The following is an 11,952-nucleotide window of genomic DNA, read 5'->3' as shown; positions in this document are numbered from 1 at the left end:
ATGGCCAAGAGATGGAAAAAAGAATACCTAATAGGCCAGGCCAGGTGGTGCAGGGCTCTAATCTCCACCCTTCACAAGCAGAGGCAGTGGGGCTCTGAGTTTGTGGCCAGCCTGATTATGCACATAGGATCTCTGAGTTCCTGGCCAGCCTGGTCTACAGGGCAAGTTCCAAGACAGCCAAGACTCTGCAGGAAAACCCCGTCACAGACAGACAGACAGACAGACAGACAGCTGTGGGTGTAGCTCACTGTAGAACCCTGTCTGATGTGTGAGGCCCTGGGCCCCACCCCAGCTCCACTACCATACCGAGAAGAGGCTGCTTTTCTTTCCCTGTTGCTGTGGTAAAGTGCCTTGACAACAGGCACTTGAGGAAGGGAGGTGCTATTTTGGTTCGCAATTCTAGGGCGCAGTCCATGGTGGTCAGGAGCTTCAGGCAGCTGCTGACACTGAACTCAGGGAGCACAGAAAAATGAATGAGTGTTTGTGTTCAGCCCCCCTTCTTCCATGTTATGCAGACCTGGACCCATGCCTCTAGAATGTAGTGGCCTTCCTATAACAGAGGTCTACAATCTGGGGGATGCACTTTTAAGTACAGGTATATTTTATTTTTAATTAAACGATTAATAATCAATTAGTTTTTAAACTAATTAATAATCAATTAGTTCTCGGGCAATTCCAATTTGTAGCATGAGACTGGAACTTAGGTTGCCCGTCTTCCTGGAAACATACAGAATAGTGTAAAGTAACAGCGGTTCTTCTAATGTGATGCTCAGTGAACCGACGAATACGGTCATTCAGTGCGACTAAGGTGACATAGTTACATGAGAGATAAAACAGAAAAGCTTACTGCATGCTTTGCCCACTCGGTTTAATTTCAATGAACTAAGAATGAGTGACTGGACGTACAGAGATGGCATTCAGCAAGCTACTCCTCTCATTGGCTGAGGTACATAGGTGCAGTCAACAAGCCACTCCTCTCATTGGCTGAGAAGGATCTGGGGGCGTGAAGTTAGGAAGGGGAGAAACTCACATTCTAATTTTGTTTTTCCTTTTATGTATGCATAGTTTTTTTTCATGAATGTGTTTGCTCTCAATCAACACTCCTTTTGTGAAATGTGTGAAGGGGAGGGAATTTGGGTCCTAGTGTGTGTCTATGGCAACGCAGCCTTCTAAGGAGGTTAGAGAGCGCCAGTCTGCTATGGATACCTCCCGACGAGAGGAGGTAATCAACTCCCATTTGTCTTCTGTACAGAAGGATTGTCTTTCTTTCAATGGAGGTTTGGAGTTTTTTTTTAATTTTTGCCTTTGCTATCTGCACAAGCAGAGCTGGGTCTCACAATTCATAATTACTTTCTTTTCTCTCTCGTTAGCTACACATTGTGAACACTGCAGGAAAGCAGAATTGTTAACACTAATTATTTTCATCCTGATTTATTATTCAACTTTGGAATTGTCAGCCTCTCTGCGCCTCTGCCTCTATACTTCACTTAAGAGGTTATAGGTAAAATGAAGATACACATATCAAAAATTTCCATAAACAACTAATTTTAATTTTTATGTCCTCTTTTAGAGACTTTTTAAAGGGAAAAGTTGTTCATCAACTTGACACAAACTAAGGTCATTTAGGAAAAAAGAAATACATTTGAAGAATTATCTCTGTCAGAGAAGTCTGTAGGAAAGTTTGTGGGGTATTTTATTGGTTAATGATTGATATGGGAGGGCCCAGGCCACTGTGGGCGGTGCCACCCTGCCACCCTGGATGGGTAGAAAGCAAACTTAGAAAAGCAGTAGGCAGCCTTCTGTGCCCTTCCCCCAGCCTTGAGCAGGCTGAACCGACCCTGAGTGTGAGCCACAATGGACTTAAGGACCCAGGTGGAGTCACTGCCTCGCTGCACCTGCAATGTCCAACCGAACTTAGAAGAATAGCGGGTTTGTGCTTTTCCCTTTATAAGCTGGAGCTGCAGAATTAAGCTTTGAGCCTTGATCAGAACCTTTGTCTTGGCTTCATCCTTCTCTCGCACCCTGTCCTTTTCATTTCCAGACACACACACACACACACACACACACACACCCCGCGTACCCTTCCCTCGCACCCCACCCCCACCCCGCACCCCCCCACTCCCCGCTTTGCGCCCCCACTCACCCGTGTCAGGTAAGCCCAGTCCACCATGGCCACTGGATGGCTTCTGCCATTGTCTCCACTTTAGTTCCTGCCTGTGTTCCTGCCTGAGTTCTGCCTTGGCTTTCCTCGAGGATGAACTAGGATCAGGATGTGTAAACCAAATAAACCCTTTCCTCTCCAAGCTGCTTTTGGTCTGGTGCTTATTACAGCAATAAAAACAAATTAGGACAAGCTTGAGTCGTTTTATAAAATCCGTATAGCCTCAGTATGAAGAACAGAAGACTAAAAGAATACAAGGAAGGAAAAACCTGAGCCAACTATCATCATTCACACCAAAAGAAGAAAAGGCCTGGGCAGGGTTGGTGGTACACTCCTGGCAGTATTGTATTCATTGTGACCAATATGTTGATACAAAAATATAAGTTGCTCTTAGTGTTGGAAAAATGTATTCAAATACTTAAAATATTTATAGATTAAAAATAAGAAAAACAAGTGATTGATCCAATAGATTGAGGAAAAAGTTGATAAAAGTAGCATAACAAAAATTTTCATCAGTGTCTAAAGGAAAGCAAGCTTTTTTAAAACTCAAAGGGATGAATACAATACATCTCTGGCAAATATCCTCCATGATGGTGATATGCTGAGCATTCCTGTAAAAACAAGGACAAGGCTTGTCTTCCTAATATCAACAATCTATCATTACACCTGTGATCCTTCCTAGAAAGTTAGCTAAAGAAAGGGAAAACTCTAAGGGAGATGGGGATGTTAAAATACAGATTAAATGAAGACAAAGTTGGGGAATAAAGACATACTCAAGCAGGAAGTAGGGTAGGGGTGGGGAGAAGAGACAGGAGAAGAGTTAGCCATAACAAAGTGTGTGTGGTAAAGCTATGTGGAAACATACAACCTTGTAACCCATGTACAAAAGCAAAATTAGAGTGGACAGCATGTCACCTGAAGCGTGACGAAGAATACAGGAGGTTAAAGGTTTAAATGGAGATGGAGACAAAAATGGGAAAGTGAGGGGAGGAGAGGGTTAGCCCAAACTAGAGGTGTATATACAAGCCTTCTGAAGTCCTACTAATCTGTAGACAATACTTTCCCAGAAGACATGAATTTTTCAATGAAACTTCCAGTGCAGCCACAGGTCGTATCCCTCTGAGCTACTGGTCGTAGAGGCTCCAGAAATACCCCAAACAACACAACCATTGCTCTTGTTCTTGGTTTCCCATTATAACTAGATGATAGCCCCCCTATCGCTAAAGATACTGAATATCTGATTGCAGAAGACGGAGATACCAATATTGAACTGACCAGAAAACTCTCTCCTTTGTAGCCAGATTTCACTGGGGAGAAAGATGCTATGAAGAATACTTGGGGAGGAGAAATGATCTTACCTAGTGCTGGACCACTAATGTTAAAATATCAACATGCTAGGCAAGATGTGCTCACTGGTACAATAGTGGTATATTTGCTAGAGAAGTAACCAAACGCTTTCTGATTTCATCACAGGAGAGAGTATATGCCTTATACCATAAGAAGGGCATGGAGTTCTGGTTTGAATGAATACTTGGTATCCAGTTGGTGGACTTGTTTTGACAAGCTTGGGAGGTATACCTGGAAGTATGTCACTGCAGGGTTTGTTTTAAGAACTTAAAGCGTCACATCATTTCAAGTTTGCTGACTCTGCTTCCCGCTTGTGGTTTGACTTGTGAGCTCTCACCTCTTCCCATTGCCAGGACTGATGTTTGCTGCAACACTTCCCCACCATGATAGTGATAGATTCTGTCTTAGTTAGGGTTTCTATTCCTGTGATGAGACACCATGGCCAAAACCAACCCAGGGAGGAAAGGATTTGATTGGTTTACAACACCGTATCACTGTTCATCATTGAATGAAGTCAGGACAGGAACTCAAACAGGCAAAGAAGTTGGCAGCAAGAACTGATGCAGAGGCCATGGATGGGTGCTGCTTATTACCTTGCTTCTCCATGGATTGCTTTCGTATAGAACCCAGGACCGCCAGCCCAGGGGTGGCACCGTACACAATAGGCTGGGCCCTCCCACATCAACCGCTAATTAAGAAAACGCTGTACAGGCCTTCCTACAGCCAGACTTTGTGGAGGTATTTTTCTCAATTTAGGTATCCATTTTTCAGATAGCTCCAGATTGTTTCAAGTTGACAAAACAACAAAACAAAAACACAAACACAAACATACAAACAAAAATAACTACCCAGCATAGACTCTTACCTCTCTAGAGCTATAAGTCCATAGTAAACCATTTTTCCAATAGGTTGCCTCAGTCCTGATGTTCTATCATAGCAATATAAAGGTAATGAACACATGTGGTGGGGCGGTCTGAATGAGAATGGCTCCTATAGCCTCATATATTTGAATACATAGTCACCAGCTGATAGAATTATTTAGGAAGGATTAGGAGCTGTGGCCCTGTTGAAGGGTGTATGTGAAAGGCAGACTTTTTTGAGGTTTTAAAAGGCTCAGCACATCGTCTGTGTACCTCTTCCCACTTTCCTACTTGTGGAATAGTTGAGATATGAGATCTCAGCTGTTGCTGCCACCATGGTTGCTCTACCATCAGGGACTCTAACCCTCTCAAGCTGTAAGTCCCAATTTAACCCTTCCTTTCATAAGTTATCTTGGTCAGGATCTTTTGCCACAATAGAAGAGTAACTAAGACACAAGGCTCGGGAAGTCACAGGCCGTAGGATGGACTGTATTGTCCTTTTGCTAAGGGCTGTATTGTCCAACTGCCTTCTAAATATTCATGTTTATACCTATAGGTTTATGCTTCTCTCAACCTTAGAGAAGCTTCTTTCTGTAGTAGTTAGTGCTTAATGTAAAAATCTGTTCAAAGTGCTGAGAGTAAGTGACTTTAAATGTTTATCTATCCATGGGAGATTTGCACTGCCCTCACTCTACACCAAGGCTCAGGGAACATCCTAGGAGAGGAACAAAGAGGATGGTGGGCTGGAGAGATGGCTCAGTGGTTAAGAGCACTGGCTGTTCTTCCAGAGGACCAGAGTTCAATTCCCAGCAACCACATGGTGACTCATAACCATCTGAAATGGGATCTGGTGCCCTCCTCTATGTGTATCTGAATATAAAATAAATAAATTTTAAAACAAAATCTGGAGGATGGGAGGTGTGCTGTGGAATGCTCTCTACTGAACGTGACTAAATTTACAGCATCTGTGGTTACCTGCACAAGATCAAGCCAGAATCTATTGATGCATCATTGACATTAATAGGATTATAATATATAAGATATAAGTCTAGTAAACAGTAACACTTGCCTAACCTTGTTTTAAGGATGATAATACAGAAGTGGAAGCCACTGAGAAAATACCATCTGTAAAGCCAAAACCCATGAGACACATAAAGATGCAAATGTGTGCATCTTTATGATAAAAATATTCAAGACATTTATAAAAAAGATTCAAATGAAACTATATTCACTATTCATAGACAGGAAGACTCTATGCCATAAAGGTTTCAGTTTATCAACATGATTTTAATTAAAGACTTTGATGAACTGATATTACAATGTGTGTATATATATATAGAGAGAGAGAGAGAGACATAAGACTCACCTGCTTGAAAACTTAAATCATCTATCAAGACAATGATGCACTGGCATAGGTTATGCAGAAAAATAGTACACAGTATGGGAACAAACTATGGTCCACACATATGCAGAAAAAATGGCTTTGAAGTTCACTAAAATCCAGAGTCACACTATACATCAAAAATGAAAAACAACTGCATCAAAGATTCTAATATGAAACCCTGACTTGGAAACGTCCTATAAGATGAGACAGTATATACAAACAATAAAAGAAATATTTATTCCTTTCACTATACTGAAAATATGAACCCGTACTAACAAATACGTGATGAAGAAGATGAAAAGAAACCAAGATGCAATGGTGGATGCCTGCACTCCCAGCACTTGGCAGATGATTCAATTCAAGGTCAGCCTGAGAACATGAGATCTTGCCTGAAAAAAAAAGAATAAGGAGGAAGAGGGGAAGAAGGAGGAGGAGAGAGGAGGAGGGAGGAGGAGGAGGAGACGGAGAAGAAGAAGGAGAAGGAGGAGAAGAAGAAGGAGGAGGAGAAGAGGAAGGAGAAGAAGAAGAAGAAGAAGAAGAAGAAGAAGAAGAAGAAGAAGAAGAAGAAGAAGAAGAAGAAGAAGAAGAAGAAGAAGAAGAAGAAGAAGAAGAAGAAGAAGAAGAAGAAGAAGAAGAAGAAAACAGTGAGGAAACAGGTAAGGTCTGTTAGTACATGCCTGTAATCCTAACACTTAGGAGACTGAGCTAGAAAGATTACCTGGCAGAAGCCTGATCTGAGAGGCTCTGCCAAAGCCTGACAAATACAGAGGCAGCCAGCCATTGGACTGAGCACAGGGTCCCAATGGAGGAGTTAGAGAATGGACTGAAGGAGTTGAAGGGGTTTCCCATAGGAAGAACAATATCAGCCAAGCAGACCCCGCAGAGTTCCCAGGGACTAAACCAGCAACCAAGGAGTACACATGAAGGGACCCATGGCTCCAGCCACACATGTAGCAGAGGATGGCCTTGTCGGGCATCAATGGGAGGAGAGGTCCTTGGTCCTGTGAAGGCCCAATGCCCCAGTGTAGGGGAATGTGAGGGTGGGGAGGCGGGAGTGGGTGGGTGGGGGAACACCCTCATAGAAGCAGGGGGAAGGGAGATGGGATAGGGGCTTTCGGGGCTGTAAACTAGGAAAGAGGGAAACATTTGAAATGTATATAAAGAAAATGTCCCTCTGAAGAAAGAAATCGACGAAGACCTCAGAAGATGGAAAGACGGCCCATGCTCATGCATTGGCAGGATTAATATAGTAAAAGTGGCCATCTTGTTGAAAGCAATCTACAGATTCAATGCAATTCCCATCAAAATTCCAACTCAATTCTTCATAGAGTTAGAAAGAGAAATTTGCAAAATCATCTGAAATAACAAAAACCCAGAATAGCAAAAACTATTCTCAACAACAAAAGAGCTTTTGGGGGAATCATCATCCCTGACTCAAGATGCAGACCTTTTGTCTTTTTTATTCTTTTTGTTTTGGTTTGTTTTGGTTTTTTGGTTTTTTGAGACAGGGTTTCTCTGTGTAGCCCTGGCTGACCTAGAACTCACTCTGTAGACCAGACTGGCCTCAAACTCAGAAATCTGCCTACCACTGCCTCCCAACTCCTGGGATTAAAGGCCTGTGCCACCACTGCCTGACAAAGATTTATTTATTTATTATATGTAAGTACACTGTCGCTGTCTTCAGACATTCCAGAAGAGGGCATCAGATCTTGTTAAGGATGGTTGTGAGCTACCATGTGGTTGCTGGGATTTGAACTCAGGACCTTCAGAGGAGCAGTCAGTGCTCTTAACTGCTGAGCCATCCCTCTAGCCTAGACCCCAGACCCTTATCATAATTTTTTCCTGAAACAATCTATAGAACCTGTCCTTGTGGAGTTTACGATGAATTTATATATATATATATATATATATATATATATATATATATATATAGTCACATCGAATGTGAGCAATAAACTAAATACAGATCTAATTTGTATTTAGCTTATTTTGTTCCTTAAGGAGAGTTATATAGTCTGTTCATTTTGTGCAAGTGGGATTGAGTTAATTATCACCAAAATAGTTTTCACCAAATTGTGCTGTGCTTAAAATATGCCTAAAATAAAGCAAGTTACTTGGAGTCGAACTCCAGAAGTTGAAACTGATACCGGCTGAGTCCTCCCTCTTGCCTCGCCACTTCTCACTCCGTCCCCAATCAAGTAATATGTTAGAGGGTCAAGTTGACAAGGGGTCTTGTCATGCTTCTTATTGTCAGCATGGCAGGGTCTAAAATCATCTAGGAGACAAACCTCTAGGCACGTCTGTGAGGGAAATCCTAAACTGAGTTAACTGGCATGGTTGGCCCCATGTCAGTGTGTGCAGCACGGTTTCGTCCCCAGTCCTGGAATCCTGGACTGAATGAAACAGAGAAAGCGAGCTTAGCAGTCCTGCCTCCAACCCTCCGGGCATGCGCTCTCATTTGCTTCTCTCGTGCTCTCCAGCGCGCTCTCTTTGTCTCCTGACTGAAAACCATGATGTGAATCTCAATCTCCCGCCACCAGGACGCTGCCGCCATGATGAGCTGCATCCTTGAACTGTGAGCCAGAATAAATCCTTCCTTGCTTGCATTGTGTTTGTCAGGAAATTGGAGCGTGTGATTAATTCGCTTCAGACAATATTCATTGCGAGGAAAAAGTGGTAAATGATAGTAGAATTTTCAACCTCCATAGTTCAAAACTGACCGCTGAATCCATAGAAGATGGCAGAGCAGTTCCACGGGGAGAAGCTTGGGGTGCTGACAAAGAGACAAGCTGCTTCAGTTGAGAATTCTTTGTTTAACTCTGTACCCCATTTTTAATAGGGTTGTTTGGTTTTCTGGAGTCTAATTTCTTGAGTTCTTTATATATATTGGATATTAGCCCTCTATCTCATGTAGGATTGGTGAAGATCTTTTCCCAATTTGTTGGTTGCCAATTTGTCCTCTTGATGGTGTCCTTTGCCTTACAGAAGCTCTGTAATTTTATGAGGTCCCATTTGTCAATTCTTGCTCTTAGAGCATACTCTATTGGTGTTCTGTTCAGAAACTTTCTCCCTGTACCGATGTCCTCAAGGGTCTTCCAACTTCGGATGGCGGAGAAGCATCTTAAAAAATGCTCAACTTCATTAGTCATTAGGGAAATGCAAATCAAAACAACCCTGAGATTTCACCTTACACCAGTCAGAATGGCTAAGATTAAAAATTCAGGAGACAGCAGGTGTTGGAGAGGGTGTGGAGAAAGAGGAACACTCCTCCACTGCTGGTGGGGTTGCAAATTGGTACAACCACTCTGGAAATCAGTCTGGCGGTTCCTCCGAAAACTGGGCACCTCACTTCCAGAAGATCCTGCTATACCACTCCTGGGCATATACCCAGAGGATTCCCCACCATGTAATAAGGATACATGCTCTACTATGTTCATAGCAGCCCTATTTATAATTGCCAGATGCTGGAAAGAACCCAGGTATCCCTCAACAGAAGAGTGGATGCAAAAAATGTGGTATATCTACACAATGGAGTACTATTCGGCCATTAGAAACAATGAATTCATGAAATTCTTAGGCAAATGGATGGAGCTAGAGAACATCATACTAAGTGAGGTAACCCAGACTCAAAAGGTGAATCATGGTATGCACTCACTAATAAGTGGATATTAACCTAGAAACCTGGAATACCCAAAACATAATCTACACATCAAATGAGGTACAAGAAGAAAGGAAGAGTGGCCCCTTGTTCTGGAAAGACTCAGTGAAGCAGTATTCAGCAAAACCAGAACGGGGAAATGGGAAGGGGTGGGTGGGAGGACAGGGGGAGAGAGGGGGCTTACGGGACTTTCGGGGAGTTGGGGGGCTAGGAAAGGGGAAATCATTTGAAATGTAAATAAAAAAATATATCGAATAAAAAAAATTAAAAAAAACTGAAAAAAAAAGAACATGGAAGCTTCTTAAAAAAAAAAAAAAGAGAGAGAGAGACAAGCTGCAGGCAGCACAACATAGCAGGACGCATGAGCTGGGTGAGGCTCACCACCTCAGCGCCTGTGACGCCCGCCCAAGAAGAGCTAAAGCAGCAGAGAACCACCTTCTACAGATGGCACCATGTGGGCATCTAGGTGGGAAAGCGTCAGAGCAAAGTTTACCAGGAATGTTTGTGAAAATAAACCAGCTACAGAAAATAAAATGGTAGTGAAGGGAGTTGGGATTTTTCAGAATCCATAGTTGAGGCAGCAAGCAGACTTAGAGTCTGGGCACACTGGACAAGCTTGAAGCAAGGCTGTGGTTGAGTCATTCCACAAACTGACCGGAAAAGATAAGGGGCATGCCTGGGCACTCTCCTATGGGTCAGACACTATCTGGACTGGAGTCTCCTGTCTCCTGTCCCTTGGATGCAGTTCACTAATGTCAAAGTGACCTTCCTGCTAACAAAAATAAACCGCCCTCCTACATTGCTGACGGCGTATGCCAAAAAGCCCACCCTGCATGCGCCAGAATCCCCCGCCAATGTTTGAATCAGCAAATCATGTGTAATAGCACCAGAACCCCCCTGACTTTTCCTATATAAACCCCTAACTTTTGAGCCTCAGGGTCGACTCCTGTGTTTCCCGTGTGAGATATGTGCCGGCCCGGGGCTCTGATAATAAACTGCCTCATGGGTTTGCATCAAGTCGGTCTCTTGTGTTTCCTTGGGTGTACACTATCCTGAGAATGGAGTGGGGGTCTCCCCAAAAGGAGGTCCTACAGTAGGTAAATTTGACACAAGAAAGGGAGTCAACCCTGATGAAGACATCACTGAAATAAAACATTTCGTTTCTTAGAGGAGCAGCTTCTAGTGCAATTAGGATCTGCGAAGTGTTTGCTGTATTCAATGCCTATGTATGCTCCTAGGGGGGGGGAAATCAGCTGTTATGCAAATTAAAAGGAAAACTGAAATTCCTGAACATGCATTAATTGTGAAAATCTATACTGGGTCATCTTTTTAAAACGTGTGTTCTACCACCATTAGACAACAAGTTCTAAAATTGACATTTCTTTCACTCGTGAGACATCTATAACACACACAGAAAAGTAATTGTATAAATGGCTAGATGGTAGATTATGTACTCGTGAATTGGAAATCTAATAAATCTTGAAGGAAAAGTGGACAGCAAGGACTGGTAGGTTGGTCCAATGAGTAAGGTTGTGTGTGGTTTGAGTAGAAATGGCCTCCATAGACTCACGTGTCTGAATGCTTGGCCTATACGGAGTAGTGCAATTAGGAGGCGTGGCCTCGTTGGAGGAAGTGTGTCACTGTGGATGAGGGTTTTGAGGTCTCGTGTGCTCAAGCTCTGCCCAGCATGGCAGACAGTCTCCCTCCGCTGCCTGCAGATCAAGATGCAGAACTCTCAGCTCCTTGTCCAGCACCGTGTCTGCCTGCACGCTGCCACGCTTCCCACCATGATAACAAGGGACTAAACCTCTGAAACTGTGAGTCAGCCTCAGTTAAATGTTTCCCTTTTAAGAGTAGTGGTGGCCATGGTGTCTCTTCACTGCAATAGAACCCTTCTCTAAGATAGGGGAGCGTGCCACCAACCCTGATGACATGAGTTCCACCCCAGAACCGTGTAGTGGAAGGAGAGAACCAACGTCTTCAAGATGCCTTCTGCCTACACGTGCTCTATGGGATGTGCCCCCCACCCCACCCCCAAATAAGTATAAATGTTTAAAATACAAATGGGAGTTGGAAAGATGGCTCAGCATTAAAGACCACTGACTGCTCTGATAGAGGATCCTGGTTTAACTCTGAACACCCACATGGCGGCTCACAACTGTCGGTACCTCCAGTCCCAGGGGTCCAGTGCCCTCTTCTGGCCTGTGATGATGCTATTTGTGCATGGTATACATACAAGTAGATAAAACACATACATATACATATAAGTACATATTCATACATATAAAACAAAGTAAATCTAAAAGACAAAATTTTAAACAGTGACTGGCATCAAATTCTTAAGTAAAAGGTTTCTCCCGAATGAGAGGATATTTAAGCCAGGCTTGCTGGTTTATGTCTATAATCCCAGCATTTGGGAGGCTGAGGCAGGAGGACCACTCTGAGTCTGGTGCCAGCTTGGGCTACGTGGAGAGTACCAGGCAAACCCAAATGTTCTTGTGTGAGACAGCTCCAGGATTTTCTGCTTTACAGAGCTGGTAGT

Source organism: Apodemus sylvaticus, chromosome 8, assembly GCF_947179515.1.
Source record: "Apodemus sylvaticus chromosome 8, mApoSyl1.1, whole genome shotgun sequence".
Classification (NCBI taxonomy): Eukaryota; Metazoa; Chordata; class Mammalia; order Rodentia; family Muridae; genus Apodemus; species Apodemus sylvaticus.
The sequence above is the reverse complement of the archived record's forward strand: the minus strand, read 5'-3'. Positions refer to the sequence as shown.